Here is a 20,803-nt window from a genome sequence, read left to right on the forward strand (position 1 = left end):
TGGCAGATATCTATTAAAAATGAGGAGGAAAGAATTAGCACAAACATATCAGTGCAATATTTCTAAAGGAAAAGCAAATATGTATGTTGAATTAGACAACTAAAGGGCATTTTGTAAAGCTGACTCCCGCCTCATATCTGATCCTTGATGTCATGTAACTTTATATTTTCTCTTTTTATAGACGTTGCTAATTTGAACATAGAAATATAACTGCTCCCAGCATAGTCAAGTAGATCATTTCTATTGCAGTGTGACAATAAGATAGTCTGACAGTATCTGTGTGTGGCATAAATTAAAATAGGCGAAGCTGTCTCCATTCTGGAGGATGTATTTTATGTCATATATGTCAAAAATGTAGCGTCAATATTTTAATATGTCACCTGTCTATCATTTTTCACATTTCTGTGCAGGGTGAAATAATTACAGATAATCTCATAGACGTGAATGTTTTGGACCAGCTCCAACAGATCTAATTCAGCCCAGTTTTCATCTCAAGCTCTTCTTTCTCTTCAATCGTTCTAACTAGAAAAACTGGCTGTTGCTTTAGCAATCATAAATTCATACTAAATCCATATCATACATTGTTCTACATAGCTTAAAATGGTTGGTGAAATTCAAGACCAGCTACTTAATTTGTAGAACATAGTAAAAATAAAAATATGAGATTCCTTGTTAGAAAATCAGGGGAAAAATGCAGTTAAGGTAATAATTATAAGCTTTTCCTATTCTTCCATGATTTATATCTCAAATTGTCATTCTAATTTTTATTTACTATTTAACTCCATTTTAAATAAAAAATAGTTAAATCATTAGCATGAATTTTACCATTGTGTTTATATCGTGTAATGGCAATTTAAAAATCCCTCGGATAGTTATGCTGTGAGCCACATGGGACAATGTGAGGAAAAAGAATGTATACATGTATGTGTTACTGGGTCACCATACTATACAGTAGAAAATTGACAGAACACTGTAAACCAGCTATAATGGAAAAAAATAAAAATCATTATATAAAAAATAAAAATAAAATAAATAAAAATACCTCAGGAGCTCCCATCATGGCTCAGCAGAATGAAGCTGACTAGAATCCATGAGGACCCGGGTTCCATCCCTGGCATCCTTCAGGCGTTAAGTTTCCCGAGTAGCAGACATGAGTTGGATCTGGCATTGCTGTGGATGTGGCATAGGCCAACGGCTACAGCTCCAATTCAGCCCCTAGCCTGGGAACATCGATGTGCCTCAGGTGCAGCCCTAAAGAGACCAAAAAAAAAAAAAAAAAAATCCCTGAAATTACACAATTTGTATTTTACAGCTCAGATATACATATACGTATTTTGCATGAATGGGGAAACACTGAAGAAATCTAACTCAACTTCTTTTATTTCATTTCTTTACCTTTGGTTCATTGACAGGTAAGGAAGGACTGAAAGGTAAAGGAATTATGGATTGCCCTGTCTGTATGTGAATGGGATGAGAAAGAATGGTAGATATGCAAATTGCATGTATCTCTTCTGCTCACTTATGTGGTTCATTGTCCCATCAGTCTTCACTTACAGAACACAAGTTCAAGGATAAAACATTTCTAAACAGCGACTTCATAGTGTTAAAACAAATATGAGGCCCTTCTGAGTGCAAGGTTCATTGTGACCAGGCCCTGGTTAAATGACAGACTCTTTTTGGAACTCTCAATAGGCATATATGACCCCTTATTTTTTTGTCTTTACCATAATATATTCATGTTTATCAATTAACTTTTGAAGTAAAGATAATTTGATACCTCTACACCCTTGAAAACTTATTAATAGAGATGTTTGGCCACTATTCATCATAATTCCTTACATGAGAATCTCAAAGGTACTCTTAGAAATATCGAGAAAATACATGTTACTTTGATTTCTTCTGTAGAATTTAAATACAATTGAATGATAGAGGCGTTAGGGGTGCTGACCTCCCACATATTTGAAAATATTCATATAGCTTTTGACTCCCCCAGAGCTCAACCACTAATAGTCTACTATTGACCAGAAGCCTAACCAATAATATAAATAGATGATTAACATATATTCTGTACATTATATGCATTATATACACTGTATTCTTATAATAACATAAGCTACTGAAAATATTATAAAGAAAATTGTAGGAAGAGAAAATACATTTAAATTACTGCACTACATTTATTGATACTAAATTTACATCATCTATTTACGAGATGAAATGTCTGTCATTACCTACATCAATATTATCTTATATGGTTCAAAACACAGCATATTTCTAACACTAGGTATCAAAAATAAAAAGGTAATGTGAAAAATTCTTATTTATTTACAATTCATGCATTGATAAGGAAAAAGAAGTAATATGATTGCTTTAAGTAGCCTAGTGTAATCCATACCATTGTGTCAGGGTAACCTAGCCCATACACTAATGAATGTATCATTATAAAATTTTTATGGCATACAGTATTATAGTCATATTCATAATAAGTATTAGAAATATTGTTTCATTTTTTTTAAAGACACCATCCTCAGATAATATGTTGATTAGCCTTTCTTCCAATTATGAGAGAGGCATACAGCACGGTAATATAATTTGTTGAAAGCAAAGTAACAAAACACTATGCAAACTACACATATCAATTTTATATTAAATATCACTCACCTTAAGCCTATATATATCTACATATATTTTATGTATAAATTACATATCTTTTAAAATGTTTTTGATGTTTCTAGGCTACATGATTCATCTATGAGATTTTTAAAATTGTCACAAATCTTTAAAAATTTTTCAAATGTCTTTACTGAAACAAAACTGCATATTAATTGATCCACATGGTTCAAATCCATGTTGTTTAAGGGTCACTAATGTTCTGTTTCATCATACATACATGCACATATACAGATTTTCTGAAGCAAAAATAAAATTATTTAAAGTGAATATTAACACATAAATTTTTAAACTGCTTAACACAAAAAAGAAAATCAAAAGTATTTAATGGAAAATAGTCCATGATAAGTAAAAAAAAAATAAATGTAAGGGAATATAATTTCATTTGAATAGAATAAGCATAGCAAATAATGCCAACACCTAACTCATCAATTGTTCTGTAAAAAATCAAGATTTGTGAGAGAGCTTTAAATCTTTAAAGTTAGCTAAAGAAGAATGCTGGATGTTCCCCAAGGATTAATTGAATGATGAATTTGCAGATTTCTATTTGCAACCACATCCCAACTGCTGATGTATGTAAACAAGTAAGTAAAGCAGATGTTATCCAAGTTGTCAGGGAGCCAAGAGCAGATGGGCTGGATGAGCTACATGAGAGCAAAACTGTACCTGAGCTGTGATCTCACAGAGTGGCTTCCCATTGACCAAACATATTTTATAGAAGGATCAAAATTATTTGGAAAAAAAGTGTAAAAAGTTTGGAGCTGACAAATCTGTTTAGCTGTAGTCAAAAAGAACTGTGAAAAATCTGCTCTGATGGAAGGGTAAAAACATACAGAGGACTGTATATGAAATCAATATTAAGTATGTATAAACTATTGAACAAGTGTTCATCATAAAAATTTTTCTGATAAACATCTCTGTACAAAAAAGTAATTATAATTATGAAAATTCTTGTATATTCTACATCTGTCTCAATCTATATAATGTCTCCAAAGCTTGTGTATGTTTCTAGGAAAACATGTTGTCATATCTTCTCAGAAAGTCTAAAAGGCATGAAAATTATTCACACACCCACAGGTATGCAATTTTTTTCTCAGAAACAAACCTATTAGAATACAATTAAAATGCAGAGTATTATTTTTCAGCATTTTCATATGTTAATAAAAATTAATTTGGAGTCAAAGAAAACAGTGTTTTCCCATCTATGTTGTTAATCTTTGATGCCATCAACTGCCCTTGGTCAAAGTCTTCTATATCACCTACTAGTTCAGGCGTCCCCAGTCCTATAGTCAGCAACTATCTCTAAGCTTTTTCTCAGGTTTCCAGTAAGCCACACTCTACCTCAGGCTGGCACAAGTCAAGGAGCTCTCTTTGAGTTCTTAGTAGACCATCTCTCCAGCAAAAGTGCTTGTTGTTTATCTGGAACTACAGGACTAAATTGTTCTCCAACCACATAATCTGGACACAATCCACCTTAATTCTACAAAGAGCCTACAAAGAATAGTTCCATCATTTTTCACATATAGTCTCCACACCCCGCCCTGCCACACCAAGGCATAAAGCCTCTCAGGTCATCATCAGTCATGCCTATTTATATAATACCTTAAAAATGCCCTGAAATAATATATCTGACACATTTTCCCATCCTCACAGTTTCAAATACAGTATTCTCTGGAGAATAGGACCTGTCACCAACTAACTCCCCATATTCTCATTCTACCAATTCAATATTACAGTTACTTTCTTCCTGTAGTGGAACCTTGAGGGTCTGCTTCTCAGGTGGACAAGTGAGATCATATTTGACTTTCAACCCCTGCCTTTCTGAAGGTAATAAATAAAAAGTCTGGACAAATACAAGAAAATCACAAATTTGAATTCACTAAAGACAATAAAAACAAGGAAAAAATCTGGAAGAAAATGGAAACTGGAAAGAAAGGAATACTACAGAGTAAGTTATACATTTTTAAGGCTTTAACCTGAGCACTAGATGAAATCTGAGACACTATTCCATTTAAATCTGACAGAAGACCTCAAGTCTTCTGTACCAATGAAAAAATAGACCAACTTTGAGATAAGCACAGCTCCTAAAATATGAGAAAGGAATCAAAAATGAGAATTGCAAGGTAGGGAGACCCTACTGCAAACGACCTGCAAACTCTTCTGATTCTCTGGCTTACCCTGGAAAAATGCACTTAAAAAGCAGACTAATATTTGATAATTAAACTGAAGAAATAGCAAAGAAGAAGAATAAAATATATTCAGTTACAAATGATGGCTGAGACAGAAATTATGCCTAAATGACACATGTTCAACTTTTTTTTCAAATACATTGTCAGTGTGTATGCAATATAGAATGTGCACATATTTATATTGTGTTCTTCATAAATGAATGTAATGCTACTTATTTTAAAATTGCACCCACCAAAAATCAAATACCTAGGAATACACCTGACCAAGGAGGTAAAGGACTTATATGCTGAGAACTATAAAACATTAACCAAGGAAATTAAAGAAGATGTAAAGAAAAGGAAAGATATTCCATGCTCCTGTGTTGGAAGAATTAATATTGTAAAAATGGCCATACTACCCAAACCAATCGACAGATTCAATGCAATCCTTACCCAATTACATAGGACATTTTTCACAGAACTAGAACAAACTATCCAAAAATTTATATGGAACCACGAAAGACCCAGAATTGCCAAAGCAATCCTGAGGAACAAAAACCAAGCAGGAGGCATAACTCTCCCAGACTGCAGGCAATATTACAAAGTCACAGTCATTAAGACAGTGTGGTACTGGTACCAAAACAGACAGATGGACCAATGGAACAGAAAAGAGAACCCAGAAATAAACCCAGACACGTATGGTCAATTAATCCTTGATAAAGAAGGCAAGAACATAAAATGGGAAAAAGACAGTCTTTTTAGCCGGTATTGCTGGGAAACCCGGGCAGCTGCATGAAATCAATGAAACTAGAACATACCCTCTCACCATGCAGCGAAAATAAACTCAAAATGGCTGAAAGACTTAAATGTAAGACAAGACAGCATCAAACACTTGGAAAAGAACATGGGCAAAACATTCTCTGACATCAACCTTACAAATGTTTTCTCAGGTCAGTCTCCCAAAGCATCAGAAATAAAAGCAAAACTAAACCAATGGGACCTAATCAAACTGAAAAGCTTTTGCACAGCAAAGGAAACCCAAAAGAAAACAAAAAGACAACTTTCAGAATGGGAGAAAATAGTTTCAAATGATGCAACGGACAAGGGCTTAATCTCTAGAATATATAAACAACTTATACAACCCAACAGCAAAAAAGCCAATCAATCAATGGAAAAATGGGAAAAAGACCTGAATAGACATTTCTCCAAGGAAGATATACAGATGGCCCACAAACACATGAAAAAATGCTCAACATCGCTGACTATTGGAGAAATGCAAATCAAAACTACCATGAGATACCACCTCGCACCAGTCAGAATGGCCATCATTAAGAAGTCCACAAGTAACAAATGCTGGAGGGGGTGTGGAGAAAGGGGAACCCTCCTGCACTGCTGGTGGGAATGTAAGCTGGTACAACCACTGTGGAGATCAGTACGAAGACACCTTAGAAATCTATACATAGAACTACCATATGACCCAGCATCCCATTCTTGGGCATATATCCAGACAAAACTTTCCTTAAAAAAGACACATGCACCCGCATGTTCACTGCAACTCTATTCACAGTAGCCAAGACATGGAAACAACCCAAATGTCCTTCAACAGATGATTGGATTAGGAAGAAGTGGTATATATACACAATGGAATACTACTCAGCCATAAAAACAATGAAATAATGCCATTTGCAGCAACATGGATGGAACTAGAGACTCTCACACTGAGTGAAATAAGTCAGAAAGAAAAAGACAAATACCATATGATATCACTTATTTTTGGAATCTAATATAAGGCACAAATAAACCTTTCCACAGAAAAGAAAATCATGGACTTGCAGAATAGACTTTTGTTTGCCAAGGAGGAGTGGAATGGAGTGGGGTGGTTGGGGAGCTTGGGGTTAATAGATGCAAACTATTGCCTTTGGAATGGATTAGCAATGAGATCCTGCTATGTAGCACTGGGAACTATGTCTCGTCACTTATAATGGAGCATGATAATGTGCAAAAATAGAATGTGTACATGTATGTGTAATTGGGTCACCATGCTGTACAGTAGAAAAAAAATTGTATTGGGGAAATAACTATTAAATAATAATAATAATAAATAAATGAATGTAATGCTACTTATTAATAGGCTTTAAATTATTTTTCTATGATTGATAAGCTTATACAGTATATTTATAATTAACTTTTATAATTTTAGTTCCTAATGCATAAACCTAATATATTCAAATCTTAGTTCTGTATGTTTATAAATAATATAAAAAACACTACATTTCAATTAGATGCAAACATCTATGGGAAAAAAAAGCAATTAACACCTAAATAAACAGCCCAGAAAGGAGAAAGGGACAGAGATCTTAAATGCCATTATCACAGTTTTAAAAATAAATAAAATTGAAAATATCCTAAATTTTAAGGGATATAGGAGAAACATATAAATGTATAATTGAGATTGGTACAGTTAATTTTATATTAATGATGTATATTGTCCTCCTAAACTATCTTAATATACTATTAGTCATGCTAACACTGTAAAGTTATTCAGCAATTCTATAGGCAAATCTGTAATGATACAAGAAAATATAGGATGCACATATAAGCTACACATACATAAATTATGCATACATATACCTACGTATTTGCATATTTCTGGCTCTTCAAAACTTGTTTAAAAATACTAAAACAAGTATTAGTTTTTACTACTTGCTTCTATTTGTTTAGTCTATATTGTAAGTTTTGTAAAGTTAATGCAAAGTTTTCTGATTCCCTCAAAGAATTGGTGTTAATCTAAAAATGCACTGAAAGGGCTCTAACTTTTGTGCAACAAAGATTCTTATGTCTATCATGATAAAACATGATTATGAACATCTACCAGATGATGTCTCCTTAAAATTTCTACTTCATCTGGTACACATTACTGAACCACTGCCTATTAAAGAGAGGCTGAAATAAAAGAAGAAGCAAAAAAGGAAGGGTAAAAAGATGAAGGGTAGAAAGAAAGAAGACAAGCAAAGCAAAGAAGGGCTGGATGTAGGGAGAGAGTGGTGAAGACTGAATATTAGTATTTGGCATATTTGTACATCATATTTTTTAATGGCTGTATATTTACATATAAATTATCCCTCTTTGATTTCAGTTAAGGCTTATCTACTTGCCAAAAATAATATCCCATAAATTAAAAAATCATTTTGCCTTTTCTTTTTTAAACTAGAATTTATAATAGATACCGAGTAAAGCTAAGAACGCCACTCAATCGGCAAGCTGCTTAATCATTATTTGTTTCTTTTGGTTTCACAGTTAATTTGAATGGGTGAGAAAGCAAGCAATTGTTTTTGTCAGCCAAATTTGAATTGGAAGGAGATTATACAGTCTTCCTATCTTCTGGAACAGCATTAAATTTGATTTCCTAAGGTTTGCAATGAACTGAATACAAGTTAAACTGAAGTTGAATACAATTTAAATGACAGTTCAAAGCGTGAGCTACAAGCAGCATGTTGCCTAAATAAATCACTAACCTTATAATCAGGCACTACTTGCACTTTTCAAAGGCCAGATAACATTACTTCACAATTGTTATGATTTTCCTCTCCAGCAAATTTACAATTTTTTTCAAGTGCATATTTGTAAGAGCACTTAGAAAGACAATGTTCAAGGTGATTTTTTCACCTTATAATCTTCTTGATTGAGGGTTACCTTTAGCTCTTTCAAACTCTTCATCTTGAGATATTTAGTCATTAGGAAGGTGTTGCATTTTTTAATTTAATTTGTCAAGATAACATACTGATGATTTTTCATCTTATAATGTCCTCCTTGATGTTAGGAATCTGATGGAAAATTCACCCTCAATATAGGCAATCTGAGTTTATCATGGATTTGGAAGCCTATTGGTTTAAAGCATTCTCCCTTCAGCTATAAAACAGAACCAGGCATAATGTGAAGAAAACTGACAACGAAACATGTACTATCTGTCAGCTATTTTGCTGAGGATTTTTCATGTATTTTATTTAATTCCTTCCATGAAGCATCATTACTTACCCACCTCCATTGTTTAACTAGAAGAGATTGAAATTTTTAAACCCACATCTGCCCAAAGTCCAATTACTTTGTATCAAACCAAGCTACTTCAAAGGAACACTGCTAAAATTTCTTTTGCATTTTGTTTGTATTGATGTCAACTCCTTTTCTCTATGTTGAAAATATACATCTCAACAAATAAATAGCACCAATTTAATACCTCTGAAATAAAACATGTTAGAGAAAATATAAAAGACTAGTGATCAACCCTATGCCATTTCGTATAATTTTCCATATATTAAAAAAGTTAAACTTTTATAATAGAAAATGAAACAAGCCATTTAGATTTTAACAGAATCTTAAAGACTACAAAATAGTTACTTATCTTTCTGTTCTGTTATTTAGCTCAGCATTTTACAATTAAAATTCTTAGCATCATAAATTATAGATAAGTAAAGGATTAAAATAATGCTTACAAATTCAGAATTTCTGTTAGAGGTCTAGATACTAAATAACTTAAGTAAAAGCATGGGAAAATCATTATTAAAAGTTATAGACAGTTCAAGCTCTGGCTTTAGTTTCTGTTTTATTAAAGTATTTTCCTAGGTTACATTAAATACTATGCCTTAAATGTGGTTGGCATAAATGAATACCACTAGAAATTCAATTTACTAAATGTAGTTAATGTTTGCAATTTATTTCAAAAACATTATGGCAGAAGAATAAGATATCTAAATATATTTCTCAGCTGTATTTAAATTCCCAGTTAAAGATTGTTTATTCATTCTTTCAACCAATCCGGGACAGACCCTGAGCCAGAAACTGTTATAAGCACTGGATATTCAATAGCTCTAAGGAGAGGACATTAAGTGGGAAACAATGCAAATAAGGAAAAAAATAAGCAAATTAAGCACCATAACCTATAATGATTTCAATGGGAAAAAAAAGACAAACATTATGTTTCTCAGAAGAAACTTGAGAGAGGTTTTAACTTCCATGTTAAACAACTCAAAACATTTTAAATGTTCTTATATATTTTGTTTGAAACTTGTATTATCATATATTTTGTATTTTGTTTGATAGTGCTTTTGTTATTTTCTTTTGGTTGTCCTTGATACTGTCAGATAACCTACTAGGAATGTGTTATCCAATGTTACCAACATAAATACTGAAAATATGTGGAATTAATTAAGGCAAAAAAATCTATTGTATTTGAAGATTCAACAAGTCATTAAATAGCTACCTCAATAATAATGGTTGCCATTTGCTCTTCTAGGATCCTTATTACAAGCACACATAAACATAAATATACAAGGTCACACAAATATACAAGTTCACACAAATACACATATATGAGGAAATACCTATCATTGAAATACTATGTTAGATATTTTATCCCTATTTCAGTGATAACAATGTTGGTATTTAGAAAGATTTAGTAATCTGCCTAAGATAAAATAGCTCTAAAGTGGTTGAGCTAAATTTGAATGCAAGGAAAAAAATCCACTTTCCCCCTTACAATACACCAAGTTTCCTCTTTTTGTTTTTGTTTTTTTAATTATTATTTCCCCAATACATTTTTTTTCTTCTGTACAACAGGATGACCCAGGTTTCTCTTTTTCTAACATTCTAATTTTTACCATAAACAACAGAACTTGAATTTGTTTTGTGTCTCAAATTATATTTCTATCCCAGACCTATTCCTTTGGCTTTGAATTCATATACCTGATTATTACACATTCAGACTGACTATCTGATAGCTAATAGAAAGACAATGTATTCTAATCAAGTTGCATTTTAGCTCTTTCATATCTCCACCCTAGATTAACCCCTACTCAGTCTTTGCCATCTAAATATCAACTCAAGTTTTCTAGTATCTCAGGTGAAAACACCTGAAATTATCTTTGAATTGTTTTCTCTTACATATCATATCAATTCTAGAACAAAATACTTTCAGATTTCTCTTTAAAATATGACTTGAGGAGTTCCCGTCGTGGTGCAGTGGTTAACGAATCCGACTAGGAACCATGAGGTTGCGGGTTCGGTCCCTGCCCTTGCTCAGTGGGTTAACGGTCCAGCGTTGCCGTGAGCTGTGGTGTAGGTTGCAGACGTGGCTCGGATCCCACGTTGCTGTGGCTCTGGCGCAGGCCGGTGGCTACAGCTCCGATTCGACCCCTAGCCTGGGAACCTCCATATGCCGCGGGAGCGGCCCAAAGAAATAGCAAAAAAAATAAAAAAATAAAAAAATAAAATAAAATAAAATATGACTTGACTCTGATAATGACCTATTAACTCTATACTTGAACTAGACTAAACACTATGATCTTCATCTGGGACACTGCAAAAGCCTTTGATTTACATCCCTGATATGCTATCCTCAGTCAGGTCTCCACCTACTATCTAGAAGGATTTTACCTCTGGCCTCCATTTCATCTAGTTGCAGCTAATGTCCCTATTATTCACCCTGCTCCTCACTGGTCATGTGGCTTCCCTAGTTAATACCAGACTCATACTTCATGACTCTTATATTTTATCTTCTCTCTTAATTGAAGCACTCATCTCCCTCATATATTCATAACTGACCCTCACTTATTCCTAAACTCTTTTGAAAAATCACTATATTATGGAGGTCTCATTAATAAAATGGGGTATTACTATATGAAATATATTTTGAATATATAAATTATTTGAAACAAAGGACAATTATCCTTTGACTTCCAAAACTCTGTAAGATTAGGCAAATTTTCCTTGCAAGACTTCATTCCACTTTAGAGACATCTCCTATAATAAGCACTGCTTTGAATGATAGAGTATAAGAATAAGACACCTGGTAGACAAACCCCATGTCACTGGAAGAGAAATTTAAAAGATCCCAAAGTTTTCAACATTTATGGGAATTATTACTGAATAGTTGGGTCAGTTGAGGATAATTTTTGCAGCTAGAACTGGATGATTTCCATAACAACTTGCTTAATTAACAACATTCAATTTTAGAAAAAAAAAATTCCTGAATGAAAGACCATTTCTGCTCTTATCTCTGACCTTCAAAAAAGTATTAAAGATACATATTATCCTTATAGGCTACAAAACATCAGTTGACATTTTAGCAGTCTACACTAAAATAAATGTTGTGGGGTCTTCTTTAAATGGAGAAGAAGCAAAAATATATAGGAAAGGGAAAATTCCAATAGGAAAGGCAAATATATAGTAAGAAGTGAAGGTTACTTAAATGAGCCAGTACATAAGATTAAAATACAAAAAAAATAAAAAATAAATAAAAGCAACTATAAAGACAAGAAGCAGCATGGATAAGCATGAAGATATAAAATACATCAACACCAAAAAATGTAGGAGAGGAGAGTAAAAAACATATATCTTTAGAATGTATCTGAATTTAAATGACTATAAGTTTAAGTCAAGTAGATGTAATCATAGGTCAACATATATGAACTTGATGGTAACCACAAATCAAAAACCTATAAAAGACATACAAACCAAAAAGAAAGGAATTGAAGCATATCATAAAAGAAAATAATCAAGCCATGATAGAGAAAGAAAAGGAAGAAATGAAAATAACTTTCAAAACAACTGGAAAACAAGTAACATAGTGACAGTAATTACATTTTTGGCAAAAATTACTATAAATGTAAATAAACCAAATGCTCCAATCAAAAGGCACAGAATGGCCAACTGGACAAAAAAGTAAGATCCTTTAATAAGCTGTATGCAAGAGACTCAGTTTAGGGCTAATGAAACACACAGACTGAAAATAAACGGATGCCAAAAAGTTATTTAATATAAATGGAAATGGCAAGACAGTGGTTAGCAATAGTCATATCATACAAAATAGACTAAAAACATTAATAAGAAGGGCATTATATAATGACAAAGGGATCAATAAGAGATTATTGCACTCATTAAGATATATTAATTCAATACAGGAACACCTAATTATATAAAGCAAATACCAACATCCAAAAAGAGAGAAATTGACAGTAATACAATAAAAGTAGGAGAATTTAACATCCCACTGACATCAAGGTACAGATGTCAGTACACTGACAAACATTTGATAAGGTATATAGATCCTAAATGATACAATACACAAGGTGAATTTAATTCATATCTATAGAACATAGTCTTTAAAAAAAGCAGAATACATATTCTTTTCAAGTGTACATGGAACATCTAACATCGATCGATTAGATTAACATCTAATATCGATCGATTCTTTTCAAGTGTACATGGAACATCTAATATCGATTAGGTCACAAAACAAATCTCAGCAAATTTAAGAGAACAGAAATTATGTCAAGCATTTTTTTCTGACTACAAAAATTTGAAACCAGAAATCAACTACAGAAAGAAGAATAGAAAAAGCTGGTTCTTTGTAAGGATAAACAAAATTGTAAACCTTTAGCTAGATTCATCAAGAAAAAAAGAGGGCTCAAATCAATAAAATTAGAAAATTCAAAGTACTTACAATGCACGCCATGTAAATACAAATAATCACAAGAGAATTCTACAAGAAACTACATGCCAATAAAATGGACAACATAAAGGAAATGGATAAAATTTTATAAATTTATGAATTTAAAATAAGATTAAAGGAGTTCCTAGAGGTTAAGGATTTGGCATTGTCACTATTGTGTCTTGGATTTGATCCTTTGTCTGGAAACTCCCACATGTCACAGGCAAGCCCCCCCCCCCAAAAAAAAAGACTAAGTATGTTACCTCCAGGAGGCCCCTATCAGCTTTATTGACAAGCACAGGTTCAGAGTGATAGGATGGAAGATAATATGCCACGTAAATAGGAGTCAAAAGAAAGCAAGCATAGCCATATTCAAATCAGGCAAAATAGACCTCAAACCTAAAAAGGTAACAAGAGAAAATGATGGATGTCATATAATGAAAATGGTGACAGTTCAACAAGAAGACACAAGAGGTATCAATATATAATTACCTAACATAGCTATTTCAAAACATATAAAGTTATTGGCATACCTAAAGGGAGAAATCAACAGTAACACAATAATTTTAGGGGACATTAACACCACATTTACATAAATGGATAGAACATCCAGACAAAAAGTCAAAGAAACAGTAGCCCTAAATAAAACACTAGACCAGATGAACATAAGAGATTTGTACAGAACATTCCATTCAAATGCAGCAGAATCAAGTTTTCTCAAGTTTACATGGAACATTCTCAAATATATACCATATACTGCGATACAAAAGTGAGTCTTAATAGGGTCACTTTGCTGTACAGTAGAAAACTGACAGAACACTGTAAATTAGCTGTAACGGAAAAAATAAGAATCATTTGAAAAAAAGAATTGTCTTAGTTTGGTTACTTACCAGATACCTTTTAATGTCCAAGTTTGTTACCCAGATTTAACTCGAGTTTAAGAAAAAATAAAATAATTTTTGAAGCTTAAAAAAATCTTAATAAATATAAAAATACAGAAATAATATCAAGAATCTTTTCCAACCATAATGGTATAAAATTGGGAAAAAAACTATAAGATAATAGCTGGGAAAAAAAGCACAAATATTTGGAGACCAAACAATAGGATACCAGGTTGTTGGAGACCAAACAACCCAAATATTGGGCCAATTAATAAATCAGAGGAAAAATTTAAAAAAAAAAACTGAAAACAAATGAATTTGGAAAGTATTTGCCAAAATGTATGGGAAAATCAGTACTAAGAAGAAAAAATTTTAGCAATATAAGCCTACCCAGAAACAAGAAAAATCTCAAACAAATGATCCAACTTTTCACCTAAAAGAACAAGAAAAAGAATAAATGAATCCCAAAATTAGTAGAAGGAACTAATAAAGACTGAGTGGAAATAAATTATATAGAAAATACAAAGACAATAGAAAAGATAAATGAATCTAAGAAATGGTTCTATTAAAATATATGAAATTAGAAAAACTTTATCTAGATTCACTAAGAAAAAAAAAGACTCTGATATATAAAATTTAAAAAAGAGGAGAAATAACAATGTACACCAGAGAAACACAGAGAATTATAAGAGAATATCATGAACAGCTATATACCAAAAACTAGAAAACCTAGAAGAAATGAGAATTTTTTTTAAATGATACAAACTTCCAAGACTGAAATCATGAGGAAATAGACAAATCATCAGTATAGAGACTAAAACAATGATAAAAATGTTTCCCCAAGGAGTTCCCATTGTGGCACAGCAGAAATGAATCTGACTAGGAACCATGAGGTTGTGGGTTCAATCCCTGGCCTCACTCAGTGGGTTAAGGATCTAGTGTTGCTGTGAGCTGTGGTGTAGGTTGCAGACATGGCTTGGACCTGTGTTGCCATGGCTGTGGTGTAGGCCAGCAGCTGTAGCTCTGATTCAACCCCTAGCCTGGGAACCTCCAAATGCCATGGGTGTGGCCCCAAAAAAGACAAAAGACCAAAAAAAAAAAGTTGTCCCAAAACAAAAATCCAGTAGCAGATGGCTTCATAGGTAAATTCTACCAAACATTCAGAGTATTAAACACCTATCCGTCTGCAACTATCCCAAAAAGTTGAAGAAGAAGAAATGTCCTAACTCTTTTATGAAACAAATATCACCCTGATACCAAAGTCAGACAAAGAAAACACACACACAAAAATAACAGGCAAATAGCTCTGATGAAATTAGATGCAAAATTCTCACCAAAACATAAGTAAACCAAATATAAAAATACTATAAAAGAATTATACACAATGATCAAGTGGGTATTCCAGGGATACAAGAATAGTTGAACCTCCACAAATCAGTCATAATCATTCACATTAATAAAATGAAGGATAAAAATCATATAATCATCTCAGTAGATGAAGAAAAAGTTCATTGATAAGATTAAATACCTCTTTATAATAAAAAACTCTCAATAAAGTGGATGTATAAAGAATATACCTCAACATAACTAAGGCCATTATTACAAAACTACAGCTAACATTGTATTTAATGTTGAAAAACTGATAGAGCTGTTCTTTTAAAATCAGGAAGAATATAAATTTTCCCATAAATATGCCCATTCTTATTCAACATAGTATTAAAAGTCCTAGCCAGAGCAATTAGGCAATAATAAGAAATAAACTTTATATATTTTGGAAAGGAAGATGCAAAATTATCACTAGCTGCAAATGATCATTTTATGTATCAAAAACTCAAAGGGCTCCACCAGAAAAACTATGAGAAGTAGTAAATGAACAGAGTAAAACCACGGTGTAAAAAAATCAGCATACAAAATTGGTTACATTTCTATATGCTGACAGTGAGCTAGCAGAAAGAGTTTAAAAAAAAAAAATCTCATTTTCAATTGAAACAAAAGGAATAAAATACCTAGGGATAAACTTAAGGAAGTAAAAGACTCATACACTGAAAACTGTAAAATACTGTAAAAAGAAATTGAATAAGACATAAAGAAATGGAAAGATATTCTGTGCTAATGGATTAGAAGTAATACTGCTACAATGTCCATACTACCTAAAGCAATCTGGAAATTGAATGTAATCCCTAATCAAACTCCCAAGGACAATGCTCACAGAAATAAAACAAAAACTTCCAAAATTTTACAAAATCTCAGAAAACCCCAAATATCTAAAGAAATCATGAGAAAAAAGAATGAAGCTGGAGATATCACATTTTGTAATTTCAAACTATATTACAAAGATACAGTAATCAAATGGTATGACACTGTTTGATTAAAAGCCTAGAAATAAACCCTTGCATACATGAACAGTTTATTTATTTATTTATTTTTGTCTTTTTGTCTTTTTGCCTTTTCTAGGGCCACTCTGGTGGTATATGGATGTTCCCAGGCTAGGGGTCTAATCGGAGCTGAAGCAGCCGGCCTACACCAGAGCCATAGCAACATGGGATCCAAGCCACATCTGCAACCTACACCACAGCTCACGGCAACGCAGGATCCTTAACCCAACGAGTAAGGCCAGAGATTGAACCCGCAACCTCATGGTTTCTAGTTGGCTTCGTTAACCACTGCGCCACAACAGGAACTCCATGAATAGTTAATTTATGACAAATGAGCAAAAGGCCAATAGAGAAAGGATAGTTTCTTCAATAAATGATTTAACTGATGCTAAAGTGGACAGCCACATGTGAAAAAACTATATATAGACCACTATATCAAACTATACACAAAATCAACTCAAGATGGATTAAAGACTTGAATGTAAGACTTGAAACAATAAAACTTCCAGAAGAGGAGTTCCTGTCGTGGTGCAGTGCTTAACGAATCCGACTAGAAACCATGAAGTTGCGGGTTCGATCCCTGCCCTTGCTCAGTGGGTTAATGATCTGGCGTTGCCATGAACTGTGGTGTAGGTCACAGACGCAGCTTGGATCCTGCATTGCTGTGGTTCTGGTGTAGGCTGGCAGCTACAGCTCCGATTAGACCCCTAACCTGGGAACCTCCATATGACGTGGGAGTGGCCCAAGAAATGGCAAAAAGACAAATAAAAATAAAAATAAAAACTTCCAGAGGAAAACAACATGTGCAGAACACTTTTTGAAATCAGTCCTAGCAGTATCTTTCTAGATATGTCTTCTCACACAAGAGAAAAGCAAAAGTAACCAAGGGGGACAAAAATCAAACTAAAAACCTTCTGAACAACAAAGGTAACCATCAACAAAACAAAAAGAAAACTTATTAAATGGGAGAAGATTTAACCCCTATTGAGTGAGGGGTTAAGTTTCAAAATATTGGAAGAAATCATACAGTTCAACAACAACCACAACAAAAAATCAGCAAAAATGGGATTTGGTTCTGAATAGATGTTTTTCCAAAGAAGACATATAGATGGCCAACAGGCACATAAAAAGTTCCACATCACAGATTATCAGGAAAATGCAGTTCAAAACCACAGTGATCTATCTCCTCATTCCTGTTAGAATGATCACTAATAAGTACATACAAATAAGTGCTGGTTGAAAGCATGTGGAGAAAAGAAAACCTTCATACACTGTTGGTCAGAATGTAAATTGATACAACCAGTATGGAAAATGGTATAGGTGTTCCTCAAAAAATTAAGAATACCAAATGATCCAGCTATTATACTTCAGATATTTATCCTTTGAATACAAAAACACTAATATGTAAAGATACATTCACGCATGTTTTTGTAGCATTATTTACAGTATTCAAGATACAGAAAGAGCCTAAAAGTCCATCAAGAGATGAATGGATGAAGATGACATGGTGTATAAATACACACATTTATAAATGGGAAACTACTCAGCCATTAAAAAAAAAAAAACTTGCCATTTGCGACAACATGGATGGACCTTGAGAGTATTATGCTAAGTAAAATAACTCAGAGAAAGGCAAATACAGTATGATTTCACTCCAATTTGTATGTAAAAAAATATATAAATAAATGAACAAACCAATAAAACAAACGAAAACAGTGAGTTGCAGAGAATAAGTTATCAGAACAGAACGGGAGAGGGTAAAGTGAAAAATAGGAAAAGAGGATCAACTATATGATTATACCTTCATTGTATGATCATAGATATTAAAAAGACAAATAACTGGCAAAAAAAGTACCAGGGTGTGTGTGTGTATATATATATATACACACACATATACATATGTATGTACATATATATACACGCACACATATACATACACACACACATATATATATATATATGAAATACATAATACCTGGGCAAGAGCATATTATTCACTCCACATAAAGACCATATAATTTTTTTTATCTATGGAAATAAGAAATATGAGACTATGAGTCTGAAGGCACGCAGCTCAGCAATAAATGCATTTTTATTTGACCAAATATTTTGAAGAAACATCAGAATGTATATTTTCCAATTATTACCAACATACTAAGAATTTATAGAGGATAAAGATGACAGATAAATATGGCAACTATTTAGTCTATCAATAGGATTTGAACTAAAATATTCTATACTTTTAAAGTTATAATATAGAATAAATAAACATTTTATTTTATGATGGCAGTGTGAGGTAGAAGGAAGAGAAAGAGAAGAAAGGCAAGGAATGGAAGCAGCAGAAGAAGGAAAAGATGGAGGAGAAGAATAAAAGAAAGGAAAAAGAGGAGGAAGAAGGAGGAGATCAATGAAAGAGAAGAATGAGAAAGAAGTAAAAGGAAAAGAAGACAACCACCACTAACAACTGCCAGATATAGAATGCTAGAGTTTAAATTACAAATTCACTATTAATCACTTTCATTGATCATGAAAAAAGATAGTTTATCTTTTGTGGATTTCAATTTCTTCATATGTAAAATGAAGACAGACATAGAAAAACTAAAAGGCTAAATTTAAGGAGGAAAATAATTTCAATTAGGTTAAATTTGACTACATAGATTATATAAACAGTTTGCTTTATGAAAAATCTTGTTTTATATTTTACATTTAAATATTTTGATTTTTCAGAAAAACTTGTCCACAGATTTTTTTCATATATCATTCACTGATTAAAAAAATACAAATTTTGGTAATTTCATGTGGAATTTCCACAAATTACGCAGTCTGAGCTAGGTTTTAGAGTTAATATTATTCCTACAATCAACATGCAATGGTTTTGATGGAATTAACATCAATCAGTTGCTTAAAATCACAAGTTATTTCTATTTGCATTGAAATGGCACCATAACATATTTATCAGCTCTTTGTTCTTCCTAGATTTTTAAACTGATTTTTATTCAATGATAATTAATTATTATTATATCCTTAATTTTTTGTTTTTCTTTCTCTTGTTCATGATCTCTTAAATCCAATTAAGTTTAGCAACAGAGCATTCCTCACCATAGTCTATTATGATTCTACTCCAAGTTGAGCTGGTTTCTCTTTAGGACTGAAGTAATTTGGCCATTACTAACCAAGGAATAGTTTCTATTGCTTTCTTAGGGTATATACCCTAAAGCCTATGTTTTCTTTTTCTCTATTTACTTATTTGTCATTATCCCTCTCCTTATGTCATATTCTCAGGTAATTTCTTAAGAAAGGCCTATTAACTGCTGGGCATCCACTGCTCTTTTGGTGGGAAGAAGTTCTACTATTTGCTATATCTGAAATCTTTCTCATTCTTGATTTATCCTCCTATCTTGCTGGTATATATACTTCAGTGAAACTAATTAATAAATATTTTGGAGATAAATGTAGTATTCCTTCATTTGAAAATTGTATCAGCTATCTATTGCTGTATAAAGAAGCACTTAGAACTTGTTGACTTACAAAACAATTTCATTTCTCAGGATTCTGTGAGACAGGATTGTTCAGTGCTAAGAAGGGATAATACATCTTTTCTATACAATGCCTAATTAGATTTCAGAGATTTCAAAAGGCCTAACTCATTTGAGTCCTTAAGTAGTAAAAGCAAAATATGTCTTTTACTAATGTATTTGTATAATAATGTTTTGAATCAATATGTGTTAATTTTATAATATGTAATTTTTAACATGCCAGGTTATTTTATTATAATCCTTAATATTTAATTTTATTTTCATAAGTCCCTTGTCATAAAAACAAAATTAATGAAAAAATTAAAACATTGGAAAAATTATCAAAGTTACCTTATCTCCAGATATTAACTAAAGGCTTACAAAAAATCTGCAAATATTGAAGTATTTTAACTTATCCTATTCATTCTCATTCTCCCTCCTTATCTCTGCAGCAAATTTGAAACCAGCTGTCTTGAAACCATAATAGCAGTGAAAGTAAGCATTGAAGCAGCCACTGGAGTGGGTAGAATGGGTTTGAAGATCTCCAAAAATCTCACTCCCAGAAAACTGACAATTTTCCTTACCTGGAAGTTCCCAGGAAAAATCCCTAAATACAGGGCTTGACTTTATTTGAACTTACTCAAACCCAAATTTGCTCACTAATAAAAATAATATGTTTGAGGCTTTTGCTGAAAATAATAGACAATTT

The sequence above is a fragment of the Sus scrofa genome, chromosome 13 (assembly GCF_054392235.1).
Source record: "Sus scrofa isolate SSC_HxYL_T2T_F1_AM1 chromosome 13, Sscrofa_HxYL_maternal_Yorkshire_Landrace_v2.0, whole genome shotgun sequence".
NCBI lineage: Eukaryota > Metazoa > Chordata > Mammalia > Artiodactyla > Suidae > Sus > Sus scrofa.